Raw genomic sequence first — 16,366 nt, 5'->3', positions numbered from 1 at the left:
ATATTTCCAGGTAGGATTATGATCAAGTTGGTTATTAGCCTCAGAGGTATAATAATCATAATCCAGGAGAACGATACCTCCCCCTTTATCAGCAGGCCCGATCCCTAGAGTCTTATCATCCCGAGGGACTTGATAGCTTTTCTTTCATTAACCATGATGTTGTGATAGGATATCTTCTGCTGTTTGATAGGGGTACTGTGTCGCTCCTCAGGACTCTCATAAAGGTTTGTATGGAGGGACTGAGAGTGTGTGGGGGGGAGGGGGATTTACTAGTTTTCTTTAAAGTGTGTGTCATTCCACCAGTTGTGACAGTGGTACTGGGGTTGAATTATGCACAAAATGAACCTTCAAACATAGTTGTCTACCCAGTTTGCACATATCCATTTTCAAGCTGAAGTTATCTTAAGACAGGGTAGATACAAATGAAAGTCCCTTGTATAGTAGTGTATATAAAATAATTATTGCAGTTTAATACAACTAACCCCTAGCATTACAGGGGTTATATACAGATGCGCAATGCAAAGCGAGGTACCTGGCGCAAGTGAGACGCCAGGTCCCGTGCAACTCGGCTAGCATTTGGGGGTGTCTTTTTGACGAAAATATGTCTAAGACACAAGCGCGATGCTACTAGCAGACTGTGTTGATTACTCTGATATGCGACACTTGTATATTGTGTGTGACTGTCAGTATACGGAGCACAAAGGAACTTGTATTGGAAAAGAGCTGCAGCGGCTACATTTTAGTGTATACAGATTCATAGGCTCAGTGGCACACAGATGTAGAAGTGTTGCAAAGCAAATGTAATATTGTAATATCATGTAAATAACCACAGACGTCTGGTTTGTTTGTTTTTGTTTTATTTTGTTGTTTGTGGTTTTAAATGTGGGAGGAGGTAGACAGAAAGCACAGACCAATGACTGATCTTGATATTGCGGACTCTATTGGAGTCAGTAAATCTAAAGTTTCAAGGTTAATAATAATAATTTTATTTATATAGCGCTCTTTCTCCTATAGGACTCAAGGCACTTAACAGATACATAGCATAATATAGTACAGAAAATAATGAAGTACAAAACAGCTTTTCATAAAATACAGAAGCATGAAGATACTAAAGCGACATTATGGAAATGCTTGAGTAAACAGGAAAGTCATGAGTCTACTTTTGAAGGATTCTGTAGTTGGGGCCTCTCGCACTGTGCAGGGAAGTGAGTTCCATAGAGTTGGAGTCACATGACTAAAAGCTCGACCCCCAGATGAATTACGGGAGATTCTAGGTACTGCTAAAAGTCCTTCATCTACAGATCGCAGTAATCGAGTGGGGCAGTATGGGGTCAGAAACTGCTTCAAGTACCTTGGGCCCTGGTCATGTAATGCTTTGAAACTCAGTAAGCCAATCTTGAAGATGATTTGCCATCTTACAGGCAGCCAGTGAAGGGAGTGGAGGATGGGTGTTATGTGGCTACAGCGGGGCTGGTTGGTTAACAGCCTGGCAGCTGTGTTTTGTACCAGCTGTAAGTGCTGCAATTCTTTTGCTGGGAGACCAAGGTAGAGGGTATTACAGTAGTCTAATCGAGATTATACAAATGCATGTATGACTTTTGGCAGATCATCTGAGGGAATTAAGTGCTTGATTCTGGCTATGTTCCTCAGGTGAAAGAATGAGGATTTGATTGTGGGCAGATATCTGATGTTTAAGTGTCAAGCCACCATCCAGGACAACGCCAAGATTCCGCACATGATCAGTGGTTTGTAATTCTGAATCCCCGAGTGTAAGTCCAGTTGGTTGGCTATGCTGCAGTCTTGTCCTTTGATGTTGCGGTCCTATCATAAGGACCCCTGTTTTATCCGGATTCAGTTGCAGCCAACTGGCGCTCATCCACTCCTGAAGCTCAGCTAGACAGCCATTTAGGGTTGCTATTGGGTTATCAGTGCCTGGAGTAAAGGACAAGTACAGTTGTGTATCATCTGCATAGCAGTGGTAGACCAGGCCATGGCGCCTGATTATTTCACTCAGCGGGCGCATGTATACTGCAAAAAGCATGGGGGATAGTATAGAACCTTGTGGGACACCACATGGCAGTGGCACTGATGGTGATGAGTATACTCCAGACGATACTCTCTGTGAACTGCCTGTGAGAAATTATTTGAACCAGCTTAGGACTGTGCCATACAGTCCACAAAAATGTATCAGTCGCTCAATCAGAAGCCCATGGTCCACGGTATCAAATGCTGCAGAGAGATCCAGAAGGATTAATATTGAACAGTCACCTCTGTCTCTTGCCATCAGAAGATCATTTAACACACACACCAGGGCTGTTTCAGTGCTATGTCTTCTCCTGAATCTTGATTGGAATGGATCATAAATATCATGGGTTGTCAGGCGAGTTTCCAGTTGATTTGCAACCACTTTCTCAATAACCTTTCCTAGAAAAGGTAGGTTTGATACCGGTCTGTAGTTGGTCAACAGTCGGGATCTAAACTAGGTTTTTTAAGAAGAGGTCTGACAATTGCTTCCTTTAGGTTGCATAAAACTGGGTGTAAAACTGAATTTCTTTCAATGAAATGGAAGAGGAAATAAAGATTGAAACAAAAAACAATATCCCTGAACAGCGAAAAAAAGTGTTAAGGTGGCCATCCACTACTCAGACTTGTCTGAACTGCAGATAGCATCAGATTTCTCTTGAACTCTCCCGGGAGCGTCCCGGGAATTGGATCAGACCCTGGCTTTAATATTAATTACATTCACTTCAGATATATCTGATGCGATATATCATGTGCCAGATCGCATCAGATATATCTGATGCACACATGCTACATGCGATTGATCTGATGCTGCTGCTGCCGCTGTTCCCCCTCTTGGTGGGTGGGAGTGGTCAGGGAGATGCCAGTCAAGTGACGCTTCAGATGAATCTGATCAGATACATCTGAAGTAAAAAAAACAATCCGATGTGCACCTGTTTTCTTCAGATTCAGATAAATAGTTGGGGCAGCTTCAGAGATCTGTAGTTCAGATATATCTGACACGGGAGTGCGCATCGGATCGGAAGAGCCATCCGATGTGACACTTTTCTTCAGATATGACGGTCAGATGTGTCGAAATCTGAAGAAAACTGCCGAAATCGGACTAGTGGATGGGGGCCTTTAGGCTTAATTGTTCACATAAAACAAGAAAGGGACTTAAGCCGACTGTACACTGAATAAGTATCGACAAGTGGGAAGAACTGCAAGAATATTGAAATAAATACAACTCTTGTAAACCAAGTTATTGCAGATAAGGATGGTCATATTAATTAGTCATAGGAGGGCAATTAAATTAGCCATTGGGTTTACACTGCAGTTAATTCATTGTGCTGCCCGATTCAGTTAGCTGCGGGAATCCTACATGCTGATCCCCGGGAGGCAGGATTGTATCTCGCAGCCTCAGGAGATGCATTTCCCACGCGGGGAAACCCATTAGTTTCCGCATTTTACGCAGAATCAGTGGGTGCATTTCCAGGTGTGAAAAGGCTAAATTTATTGAATAGCTATTTCTCGTTCAGAACATCAATTAGCTGCAGGGTAAACTAGGTGGCTAATCGAATTCACCCTATAAATTGCAAATGCTTCTATGACTTTTTGTTTAAACAAATAAACACAGTTCCTGATTATTTCGGTGGGCGGATGTTTGCGCAGTTGAGTGATTATTTTTGGTACTGTGCATCCGTCAGAGTCGCACTGTACATGCAGGAAGACGGATTAGTGACGGCAGTAATTACTTAATCACAAAGTAAATGACAGGTAGTGGTGTTTGTGGGCGGTAACGGGGGAGGCGAGTCAATAGCAAGCATGCCGAGACTGTTTTGGGGGGTGTCTTAACCCGTGACTCAGGTTTCGTATGGGGTTGTATTTGCGACTGACATTCTTAACCATAGGGTTTGCTCAGAGGTCTGATGGTGTGTCTTCGTACGCAAGCATCGGATAAGAGGCGCCGTCAGTAGTCTCTGTACATATACCTAACATTCGGCTATTAGCATATTTTCACAGATACGCTATGTACTGCAGCAGCGATGGGAGTTGCATCTGCCCAAGAACCAGGCCCGCACAACAAGCTCAGTTTGCACAGCACTGTACATGGCATTCCCAATATGAAAATATTTCAGCAAGTGCAGTAAATTAATATATACAGTAGGATGTGCTATAACATTATACTCACATTTTACTTGTCCTCTGGCCCCTCCAATTTAGAACTAAGGTGTGTCATGGCGCCAAATGAGAGGTGGAAGTCTAAAAAGAAAAAGGATACACAAAACTATTTGAGAATATCAACAGATCATGTACATTAAATATATAAAAACAAAACCCCTTACAATAAAATGGTATATATGAAGACAAGAGTCATGCATTATTCCAACGCAATGGAAATCCAGGACACCAACGAGTATATAAATTATTACTAAATGGGCCAAAACAAACACAACAACTGGCTATCACCTCCAAACGGCAAGCCAATTATGTTCATATGCAGTAAAATACACAGCGGACTGTGTAACCGGGACTACAGGTGCAGTCTTATCAGGGACAACAATGAAAGGTCAGAGTTGGATTAAAGAGGGGTACAGTGCCCCAGGCCCCCCTCTTTCCTGGTTGGAGCACTTTGCAGTTCTGTGTGTACTGCACCCCTTCCCCCATAATCCGATCTGCCTAAGCCCCGCTCCTATGTTGACCATGACTCCACTATCTGCAGCAGCTGCCGGTTTGTGGGTGCACTCTACAACCAAACCCAGCCAATCACTGGGGATGGATGACAAGTGGGGGTGGAGCTGACAAGAGGGGGAGGAACTAAGGAGTGGGGATGGGCCCACTGTCTTAATCCAGCACTGTGAAATAGTGGATGGGTTTACATTTATGGCCAAATATGTGCAAATAACCTCATTATACTGTATGTTAATACTAAAAATCATTACAATTGTTTTAACCAGCAGTAGTAAAAGTGCCTAGAGGGGAAATGTATCAAACCTTTGAGAGAGATATTTGCTTGGTACTATAACCTTTCCCATCTGCCCATAGAACAGAGGCGGGAAACCTCAGGCCCGAGGGCCGTATAAGGCCCTCAAAGCCACTTGATCCGGCCCGGCTAGGCTCACCTAAACGAGCGGAGATGCCAAGCGCCTCCTGAGATTTTACCACCAGCGGGTGCCCGGCTCCTCAGCAGTAGCCGGACGCAGGAGCTCACTCCTGAGCTCCAGCTTCTGGCTCAGGCAGTGTACATGTGTGGCTGTGCGGCGCTATGGGAGAGATGTCAAGACATCTCTCCCATAGTTCCGAGGAGAGGGAAGGCAGCGGTCCAGAAGCAGGAGCAGGGCTGGTGAGTATTGTGGGGGGGTTTTTTTCTGTTAATGTGTGTGTATGTAAGCAGCGCTACTAGAGGGCATATTTAATGGGGCATGTTGAAGTCAAAAATATTACATAGAGAGAACATACAGACTACACACATTATGAGTCGCTATGCTTGCAAATACTCGCAGCAAGCACAGCAATATATGGTAACACACGCATTTACACGGACATGCCATATAGATGGTTTTGACACATATTTCATACAGCACATAATAACATATCAAGCGCCAGACATCATAATGATTTAAAATTATATAATGAAGTAATGTCATGTATGTGTATTATTGGAACGAAGCAAGATAGACCTGTCATATTTGGTATTAAAGCAACCAGATTAATGTGTAGATTCATTTGATACTTGTTATTAAGTTGTAGGACATTGCAACAAGTAGTTATGATTAAATATATGAAAGCTAAAATCACTCTTATTAGGACAATAGACATTTCCAAACAGGTGGTGGACAGGAAACTCAGGCCAGCCCCTTTTGATGTCTTCAAGGCTGAACCTGTTTAGCATACGAACAGACCAGTGACTCATCATGAATGAGAAAGTTCCCTCCCTTAGACTAGATGTGTGCACCCCCCCAAACTAGATAACACATTACAGAGACACACAGGAGTTAGTTGCTGTTTTGTCCCAGACGATGATGGAGGTGCTGCCAGACCAGTTCCTGTATTTATTTGCTGAGAGAAAGAGATATATTAAGAGGAGGATGCATTGAAAGATATGGTAATTGTATCGCTGGCCTGTAACTGTATGTATTAACTGCTTACTGTATAAATTGTAACCATGTAACTATATGTAAACTGTGCATTGTGATATATTGAATACATATCCTTTTAATAACAAATATATACATCAATGAGCTTTGGAACTCAGATAATGTGTGGGTGTATTGTTTTCTCTTATGGGATGCAGTGTTTTGCGATGTATAGCGCACATTCATGGCACATGGTAATAAGATGTGCAGGCGTCTACAATATATATTAGAGCGGGCATTTTAAATATTTGTTAGAAAGCAATTTGGTATTTACAGATGAGGGCTCGTCCGCGATTCACGGTCTTAATGATGCACTGTACATTACAAATGCGGCTGTGATTGACCGGCTACCGATGGACGCATCGCGACGCTGACGAATAACATCCACGTGTATTGTTGTGTTATCAGTAAGCCGATGATATGAAAATTCAAGGGACAATGTGTTTCTCATAATATTTAAAATGCTAAAATGTATATTTATTGTTGCAAAACAAAGTTTGATTCAGATTGGATTGTTTATCTGTTAAGTAGATTTAAAAGTACATTTAAAAGTTGCTGCATAGCCTTGATATAGTTTTTTTTTAAACTCAGGCCTAAAATAACTTATGGTGCTTGTATAATTTGTGATTTCTTTGTGACAAAGGAAGCCACATGGTCTGTTCTCCATTTTGGACTAACCACATGACCTGTCCACCATCTTGTGTAAACCTCATGGATGTGGAAGGGTGAGGAGCAGTGGCCATATTAGGGAGGTCACTTTCTAAATAGCCGATTTTCAGTGTGCTCAGAACAATCCGTTTCCTTTGTCACATCAAGCACCATTTATGAGTTACCAATACATTTATTTAAACCATGCCATAGTCAATTACAAATAGTTTCATTTGGGCCTAGTGAGAGTAAATGGTGAGATAAGTGGTTGTTTTTTTTTTCCTTCTTGTCTGTGCGTAATTACTTTACATCAAGTGGGGGGTTGCACACAGATAGAAAAAGGAAAGAAAGAGTTTTGTTTTTGTTTTGTTTTTTCTTTTTCTTCCAAGACTTGTAGAATCTGCTTACTAGGGAGGATATCCATTGAAATGCAAATTAACCTGTGTAACTACTTTTTTTTTTTAGCAGTAAAAAGCACATAGCTTTGATATACAAATAAGAGGTAAGGTGTCACATAGAAGACCAGTGAATGATACATATATATATATATATTATAATTATGTGTATATTTATATCAGTGTATGTTCTGCAAGATAGCTACCCAATCTGAATCATATCATTTAAATTATAGATTATTGCAGTCATTATAGATCTGTGTGAAATCAGATACATTTGTTGCTATATAGGCAAATTTGAAAAAAATGTATTTAAGGTAGTAATTAAAGACATGAAACGCAGTTCTGGCATGGTTGTTAAGAAAAAAAACTGGGTGTTGTGTTAAGTGAGCGATTATAGTTAGTATTGCTCACATTTATAGAGTAGTGTGATTTGTTTTATTGCGTACGCACATTGGTACACGGGGTACGGAACGTGAGGACAGCGTACAAAAACGTGCACGTGGCGCAAGGCCGCACACGTGGCATAGGGGTACGCACAGTTGCGTAATTACGCAAGCTTGCGTAGGGTTGTGTGCGCATAATAAAACCACATGATATTTGTTCAATTAAGGTGGGATAGTAGACATTTAATACAATAACACAACTATCCAATTTCAAAAGCAGGTTACTCTAAATTTAGTTTAAAAACTGTAAGCACCTCTGGAATAAAGCTACTGACCTAAAGGGAGTAAAACAATTTTCTGTACAGAAAAACAAAGCATATTTGAGTGAGTGAAAGCGGAGTGAGTGGAGCTAAACCCGGGAATTCGGGATCCCGTCGTGGTACACTGGGTTAGTAGAGGCTCAGTGGCGTAGGGTTCGCTACCTTACGTGATAAGAACTAGGTGTTCAAATTGAACTAAGTGTTCAAAGTGAACTGTGTGTTCATAGTTCCAAGTGAACTAGGTGTTCAAAGTGAACTAGGTGTTCAAAGTGAACTAGGTGTTCAGGTGGTCTACAGCTATCGTAGGGCATATAGATAACTAGTATCTATAGGCTGTGCGATTGAATCACACATCCGTGTGTTCTACACAGCACACCGTGATACCATTGTGTCATATGCGCTGTGGAAGGGCATACACAGACGTGATTGTATAGACAAAGGGGTTTTTCTTTGATAACGTCTGGAAATCTCCCTGGTGGGCTTCCACTGGAAAGGGTGAAGAATAGTTATCTAATTTCTCTGTTTTTCACCCTACAAACAATTCCAGTTGAAAGATACCGAAAAGGAATTTTTCGCTGCCTCTCTCAGGAAAATATTCCAACAGAACCTACACCGAAATAAATTACGGTGCTGTAAGGTCTTATAGGAGCCCTAAGTTGGGTACATCGCGATCCACTATCAACAGTGTATCGTAGTACTGGTCAGCGTGGGCGAGAGTGGGTGAAAGCGCTCTAAGAACTTTCACCGTCTACTTGCATTGAGTATTTTGGTGTTTGTGGGAATTTTTTTTAGTTATTAAAAAGACCCACAAATATGGGAACCAGTTGCTCAAGTGAGAGACGTTTAGCCAGGGTTCAAGCAGGAGAATTGCATCCCAAGAGGGTCAGCAAGGTTTATAAGAACTAGGTGTTCAAAGTGCAATGAATGGGTACGTATGACTGCGGAAGATAGGGCATCATTCCCTAGGGTGGGCAGCTTTGAGCCAGAGGTACTGCAGAACGTAAAGATTAGAATATGTCTGACTAAAATCCAGAAAACAAAGGGTCAGACATACAAATTGTTTAAACCTGTGGCAGCAAGAGGGGTTGGTGAGTTTGATCCTAAGGTATTGCAGGTGATATGTCTAACCAAAGTCATATAAGACAAGAATGGAAATATAAGAACTGTTTGAACTTATAGCAACAATAAACAAGTAGGAAGAAATAAAATAAGAATTTACTTACCGATAATTCTATTTCTCGTAGTCCGTAGTGGATGCTGGGAACTCCGCAAGGACCATGGGGAATAGCGGCTCCGCAGGAGACTGGGCACAAAAGAAAAGCTTTAGGACTACCTGGTGTGCACTGGCTCCTCCCCCTAGGACCCTCCTCCAAGCCTCAGTTAGGATACTGTGCCCGGACGAGCGTACACAATAAGGAAGGATTTATGAATCCCGGGTAAGACTCATACCAGCCACACCAATCACACCGTACAACTTGTGATCTGAACCCAGTTAACAGCATGATAACAGAGGAGCCTCTGGATAGATGGCTCACAACAACAATAACCCGATTTGTTAACAATAACTATGTACAAGTATTGCAGATAATCCGCACTTGGAATGGGCGCCCAGCATCCACTACGGACTACGAGAAATAGAATTATCGGTAAGTAAATTCTTATTTTCTCTGACGTCCTAGTGGATGCTGGGAACTCCGTAAGGACCATGGGGATTATACCAAAGCTCCCAAACGGGCGGGAGAGTGCGGATGACTCTGCAGCACCGAATGAGAGAACTCAAGGTCCTCCTCAGCCAGGGTATCAAATTTGTAGAATTTAGCAAACGTGTTTGCCCCTGACCAAGTAGCTGCTCGGCAAAGTTGTAAAGCCGAGACCCCTCGGGCAGCCGCCCAAGATGAGCCCACCTTCCTCGTGGAATGGGCTTTTACAGATTTTGGCTGTGGCAGGCCTGCCACCGAATGTGCAAGCTGAATTGTACTACAAATCCAGCGAGCAATAGTCTGCTTAGAAGCAGGAGCACCCAGCTTGTTGGGTGCGTACAGGATAAACAGCGAGTCAGATTTTCTGACTCCAGCCGTCCTGGAAACATTTATTTTCAGGGCCCTGACAACGTCCAGCAACTTGGAGTCCTCCAAGTCCCTAGTAGCCGCAGGTACCACAATAGGCTGGTTCAGGTGAAACGCTGAAACCACCTTAGGGAGAAATTGAGGACGAGTCCTCAATTCTGCCCTGTCCGTATGAAAAATCAGGTAAGGGCTTTTACAGGATAAAGCCGCCAATTCTGACACACGCCTGGCCGAAGCCAGGGCCAACAGCATGACCACTTTCCATGTGAGATATTTTAAGTCCACAGTGTTGAGTGGTTCAAACCAATGTGATTTTAGGAAACCCAAAACAACATTCAGATCCCAGGGTGCCACTAGAGGCACAAAAGGAGGCTGTATATGTAGCACTCCCTTAACAAACGTCTGGACTTCCGGCACTGAAGCCAGTTCTCTTTGAAAGAAAATCGACAGGGCCGAAATCTGGACCTTAATGGATCCTAATTTTAGGCCCATAGACACTCCTGCTTGCAGGAAATGCAGGAATCGACCCAGTTGAAATTCCTCCGTCGGGGCCTTTTTGGCCTCGCACCACGCAACATATTTCCGCCAGATGCGGTGATAATGCTTTGCGTTTACATCCTTTCTGGCTTTTATCAAAGTAGGGATGACTTCGTCTGGAATGCCTTTTTCCTTTAGGATCCGGCGTTCAACCGCCATGCCGTCAAACGCAGCAGCGGTAAGTCTTGGAACAGACAGGGTCCCTGCTGGAGAAGGTCCCCTTTTCAGAGGTAGAGGCCACGGGTCCTCTGTGAGCATTTCTTGAAGTTCCGGGTACCAAGTCCATCTTGGCCAATCCGGAGCCACGAGAATAGTTCTTACTCCTCCCCGCCGTATAATTCTCAGCACCTTGGGTATGAGAGGCAGAGGAGGGAACACATACACTGACTGGTACACCCACGGTGTTACCAGAGCGTCCACAGCTATTGCTTGAGGGTCCCTTGACCTGGCGCAATACCTGTCCAGTTTTTTGTTGAGGCGGGACGCCATCATGTCCACCTTTGGTTTTTCCCAACGGTTTACAATCATGTGGAAGACTTCTGGGTGAAGTCCCCACTCTCCCGGGTGGAGGTCGTGCCTGCTGAGGAAGTCTGCTTCCCAGTTGTCCACTCCCGGAATGAACACTGCTGACAGTGCTATCACATGATTTTCCGCCCAGCGAAGAATCCTTGCAGCTTCTGCCATTGCCCTCCTGCTTCTTGTGCCGCCCTGTCTGTTTACGTGGGCGACTGCCGTGATGTTGTCCGACTGAATCAGCACCGGCTGACCTTGAAGCAGAGGCCTTGCTTGGCTTAGAGCATTGTAAATGGCCCTTAGCTCCAGGATATTTATGTGAAGTGATGTCTCCAGGCTTGACCACAAGCCCTGGAAATTTTTTCCCTGTGTGACTGCTCCCCAGCCTCGCAGGCTGGCATCCGTGGTCACCAGGACCCAGTCCTGAATGCCGAATCTGCGGCCCTCTAGAAGATGAGCACTCTGCAACCACCACAGGAGAGACACCCTTGTCCTTGGGGACAGGGTTATCCGCTGATGCATCTGAAGATGCGATCCGGACCATTTGTCCAGCAGGTCCCACTGGAATGTTCTTGCGTGGAATCTGCCGAATGGGATTGCTTCGTAGGAAGCCACCATTTTTCCCAGGACCCTTGTGCATTGATGCACTGATACTTGGCCTGGTTTTAAGAGGTTTCTGACTAGCTCGGATAACTCCCTGGCTTTCTCTTCTGGGAGAAACACCTTTTTCTGGACTGTGTCCAGGATCATCCCTAGGAATAGAAGACGTGTCGTCGGGATCAGCTGCGATTTTGGGATATTGAGAATCCAACCGTGCTGCCGCAGCACTACTTGAGATAGTGCTACTCCGACTACCAACTGTTCCCTGGATCTTGCCCTTATCAGGAGATCGTCCAAGTAAGGGATAATTAAAACTCCTTTCCTTCGAAGAAGTATCATCATTTCGGCCATTACTTTGGTAAAGACCCGGGGTGCCGTGGACAATCCAAACGGCAGCGTCTGAAACTGATAGTGGCAGTTCTGTACCACAAACCTGAGGTACCCTTGGTGAGAAGGGTAAATTGGGACATGGAGGTAAGCATCCTTGATGTCCAGAGACACCATATAATCCCCTTCTTCCAGGTTCGCGATCACCGCTCTGAGTGATTCCATCTTGAATTTGAACCTCTGTATGTAAGTGTTCAAAGATTTTAGATTTAAAATAGGTCTCACCGAGCCGTCCGGCTTCGGTACCACAAACAGCGTGGAATAATACCCCTTTCCCTGTTGCAGGAGGGGTACCTTGATTATCACCTGCTGGGAATACAGCTTGTGAATGGCTTCCAATACCGCCTCCCTGTCGGAGGGAGATGTCGGTAAGGCAGACTTTAGGAAACGGCGAGGGGGAGACGTCTCGAATTCCAATTTGTACCCCTGAGATACTACCTGAAGGATCCAGGGGTCCACTTGTGAGTGAGCCCACTGTGCGCTGAAATTCTTGAGACGGGCCCCCACCGTGCCTGAGTCCGCCTGTAGAGCCCCAGCGTCATGCTGAGGACTTGGCAGAAGCGGGAGAGGACTTCTGTTCCTGGGAACTGGCTGTTTGCTGCAGCCTTTTTCCTCTCCCTCTGCCCCGGGGCAGAAATGAGGAGCCTTTTGCCCGCTTGCCCTTATGGGGCCGAAAGGACTGCGCCTGATAATACGGCGTCTTCTTATGTTGAGAGGCTACCTGGGGTAAAAATGTGGATTTCCCAGCAGTTGCCGTGGACACCAGGTCTGATAGACCTACCCCAAATAACTCCTCCCCTTTATAAGGCAATACTTCCATATGCCTTTTGGAATCAGCATCACCTGACCACTGCCGCGTCCATAACCCTCTTCTGGCGGATATGGACAGCGCACTTACTCTTGATGCCAGTCGGCAAATATCCCTCTGTGCATCACGCATATATAAAAATGCATCTTTTAAATGCTCTATAGTCAGTAATATACTGTCCCTATCCAGGGTATCAATATTTTCAGTCAGGGAATCCGACCAAGCCACCCCAGCACTGCACATCCAGGCTGAGGCGATTGCTGGTCGCAGTATAACACCCGTGTGAGTGTATATACATTTTAGGATATTCTCCTGCTTTCTGTCTGCAGGTTCCTTAAGGGTGGCCGTATCAGGAGACGGCAGTGCCACCTGTTTAGACAAGCGTGTGAGCGCTTTGTCCACCCTAGGGGGTGTTTCCCAACGTGCCCTATCCTCTGGCGGGAAAGGGTATGATGCCAATAACCTTTTAGGAATTATCAGTTTTTTATCGGGAGAAACCCACGCTTCATCACACACTTCATTTAATTCCTCAGATGCAGGAAAAACTACAGGTAGTTTTTTCTCACCAAACATAATACCCTTTTTAACGGTACTTGTACTATCAGAAATGTGTAAAACATTTTTCATTGCCTCAATCATGTAACGTGTGGCCCTACTGGAAGTCACATTCGTCTCTTCATCGTCGACACTGGAGTCAGTATCCGTGTCGGCGTCTGTATCTGCCATCTGTGATAGCGGGCGTTTAAGCGCCCCTGATGGTCTTTGAGACGCCTGGACAGGCACAAGCTGAGTAGCGGGCTGTCCCATGTCATCAAACTGCTTTTGTAAAGAGCTGACACTTTCACGTAATTCCTTCCATAAGCCCATCCACTCAGGTGTCGACCCCCTAGGGGGTGACATCTCCACTACAGGCAATTGCTCCGCCTCCACATCATGTTCCTCCTCATACATGTCGACACAGCCGTACCGACACACAGCACACACACAGGGAATGCTCTGATAGAGGACAGGACCACACTAGCCCTTTGGGGAGACAGAGGGAGAGTATGCCAGCACACACCAAAGCGCTATATATATATACCGGGATAACACTATACAGAGTGTTTTTCCCCTTATAGCTGCTGTTTATATTATACTGCGCCTAATTAGTGCCCCCCCCCCTCTCTTGTTTTACCCTTTTCTGTAGTGCAGGACTGCAGGGGAGAGTCAGGGAGACGTCCATCCAGCGGAGCTGTGAGGGAAAATGGCGCCAGTGTGCTGAGGAGATAGGCTCCGCCCCCTTCTCGGCGGACTTTTCTCCCGCTTTTTTCTGGAATCTGGCAGGGGTTAATATACATCCATATAGCCCTGGGGGTTATATGTGATGTATTTTTGCCAGCCAAGGTGTTTATATTGCTGCTCAGGGCGCCCCCCCCAGCGCCCTGCACCCATCAGTGACCGGAGTGTGTGGTGTGCATGAGGAGCAATGGCGCACAGCTGCAGTGCTGTGCGCTACCTTGGTGAAGACTGATGTCTTCTGCCGCCGATTTTCCGGACCTCTTCTTGCTTCTGGCTCTGTAAGGGGGCCGGCGGCGCGGCTCTGGGACCGGACTCCGAGGCTGGGCCTGTGTTCGGTCCCTCTGGAGCTAATGGTGTCCAGTAGCCTAAGAAGCCCAAGCTGGCTGCAAGCAGGCAGGTTCGCTTCTTCTCCCCTTAGTCCCTCGATGCAGTGAGCCTGTTGCCAGCAGGTCTCACTGAAAATAAAAAACCTAAAACTAACTTTTTCTAAGAAGCTCAGGAGAGCCCCCTAGATTGCACCCAGCTCGGTCGGGCACAAAAATCTAACAGAGGCTTGGAGGAGGGTCATAGGGGGAGGAGCCAGTGCACACCAGGTAGTCCTAAAGCTTTTCTTTTGTGCCCAGTCTCCTGCAGAGCCGCTATTCCCCATGGTCCTTACGGAGTTCCCAGCATCCACTAGGACGTCAGAGAAAAAGAGAATGCAAGTACACCGCCATATGTAAATGTGGAAGCAGTTACGGCCAGCATACAAACTATAGAAAATAATAAAAATATGAAAAAAATGACTGTAACCTATATATGTACTAATGAATGTTGAAGTTTTATTTAGGAGGAGGAGGTGACCTGATTGCTTTCAGCCATTTCTCATGCACTCAGAGGAGTATCCAACCGGTAAAAGAAGAACAGTAGCCTGCGGGGGAAGTGGCTGAGACCAGTGGAACTGGTAAGTATGGTATCATTTGTGTACATATATAGTAAAACCCAAAAATAAAACAAAAAAATCAAGAAATTAACTTCAGAAATGGAGAAAAACCTGTATGCACATTAGTATTTGCCAGTAGGAAAGCGGACAGAGACAAGGTAACCCCCGGGTATTTCTTTCAGTTATCATATAAGAAGTATTCATTACTAGTAATGTCCCTAGTCAAGATGAGCTTGGAAATGTTTGTTGGACCATGTACAGACCTTTAATACGGGATGAGAAGGATTGAATTAATACTTCGCATGACCTACATGCTTGTTAAAAATATTTTTTTGGTCTTTTGCAGTAATAGAAAACTCTCCATCTGGATAAGATCACTGGTAAACACTAATTCGGCAAATGGGAGGTGGCTGTCTCGGTGCTAATGGACGGGCTCAATAAGGCATTGAGGGTCAGAGTGCAGACTTCTTTGCAAAATTGGAAAGGGGTCACAGTAGCTAATCTTAGAGAGTGTGCTATTGAACATCACAAGAATAGTGCTAGGCGCAGAGAACAACAGGTGGAGAGGTTGAGGACGGTAAGTATACTGGCACATACAGGAAAGACCCATCAGTCCAAACCCCAGATCCCTAATGGTCAATAATATGTTACACTTGCAGGAAGGGCATTTTGCCAGAGATTGTAGGAGTAGTAGGACACATAGTCAATATAGACCCTCTAGACAGAAAACACAAGCCACATTATTAAACACATAGACGGGACCAAGGGACACATAGTAAGGAATCATAAGCCATATAGAAAACACAGATTCGGCTAATGGGAAGAACAAAATAAATGCAACATTACCCTTTGACAAAACTTGCTAGGGTTAAGATGGGGCCTCTAAACTTTTGCTTCTTTTTCCTAGCAGAAATGGCCCCTGATTAACTTAACAGGAGCTTTGTTAGATATGATATACATATAATGTGCTCCCACCCCTGTCTGTCTACCCCTCCCCTTAGAATGTAAGCTCTCACGAGTAGGGCCCAATTCCCTCATGTGCTTATCCTTTTCTTACTTTAATAATCCTCAACTGCCCAAATCACGCAGTTTTTTGGCCACCTGGAACTTATCTCTGTCATTTACTGGTGTAGTTATGCTTAGTTACCCTGTACTTGTCCTAAATTGTCTTCAACTGTAAAGTCACTGTTTTCCTGTTTTGATTATGTGCATATGTACTCTGTATTTGGGCGCTGCGGAACCCTTGTGGCGCCATATAAATAAAGGATGATAATAATAATAATGGTGGATACCCACGAAGACTAATGTTACATATCACTGTTCTAGATGCATGTCCATCACAGGTAGAGGAAATTATCTCACAGATACC

General features: G+C 44.7%; 1 protein-coding gene across 2 annotated transcripts in view; it reads right to left on the bottom strand.

The window, feature by feature from the left end:
- Window positions 1-16,366, bottom strand: part of TASP1 (taspase 1) — a 547,122-nt gene that overhangs the window by 507,123 nt on the left and 23,633 nt on the right. For both annotated transcript variants that reach the window (XM_063918540.1, XM_063918539.1), the window contains exon 2: window positions 4,193-4,263. The gene's annotated coding sequence lies outside the window, so the exon portion shown is untranslated. The remainder of the gene's footprint in view (window positions 1-4,192; window positions 4,264-16,366) is intronic.

This window comes from Pseudophryne corroboree, chromosome 4 (assembly GCF_028390025.1).
Source record: "Pseudophryne corroboree isolate aPseCor3 chromosome 4, aPseCor3.hap2, whole genome shotgun sequence".
Classification (NCBI taxonomy): Eukaryota; Metazoa; Chordata; class Amphibia; order Anura; family Myobatrachidae; genus Pseudophryne; species Pseudophryne corroboree.
The sequence above is the reverse complement of the archived record's forward strand: the minus strand, read 5'-3'. Positions and strand labels throughout refer to the sequence as shown.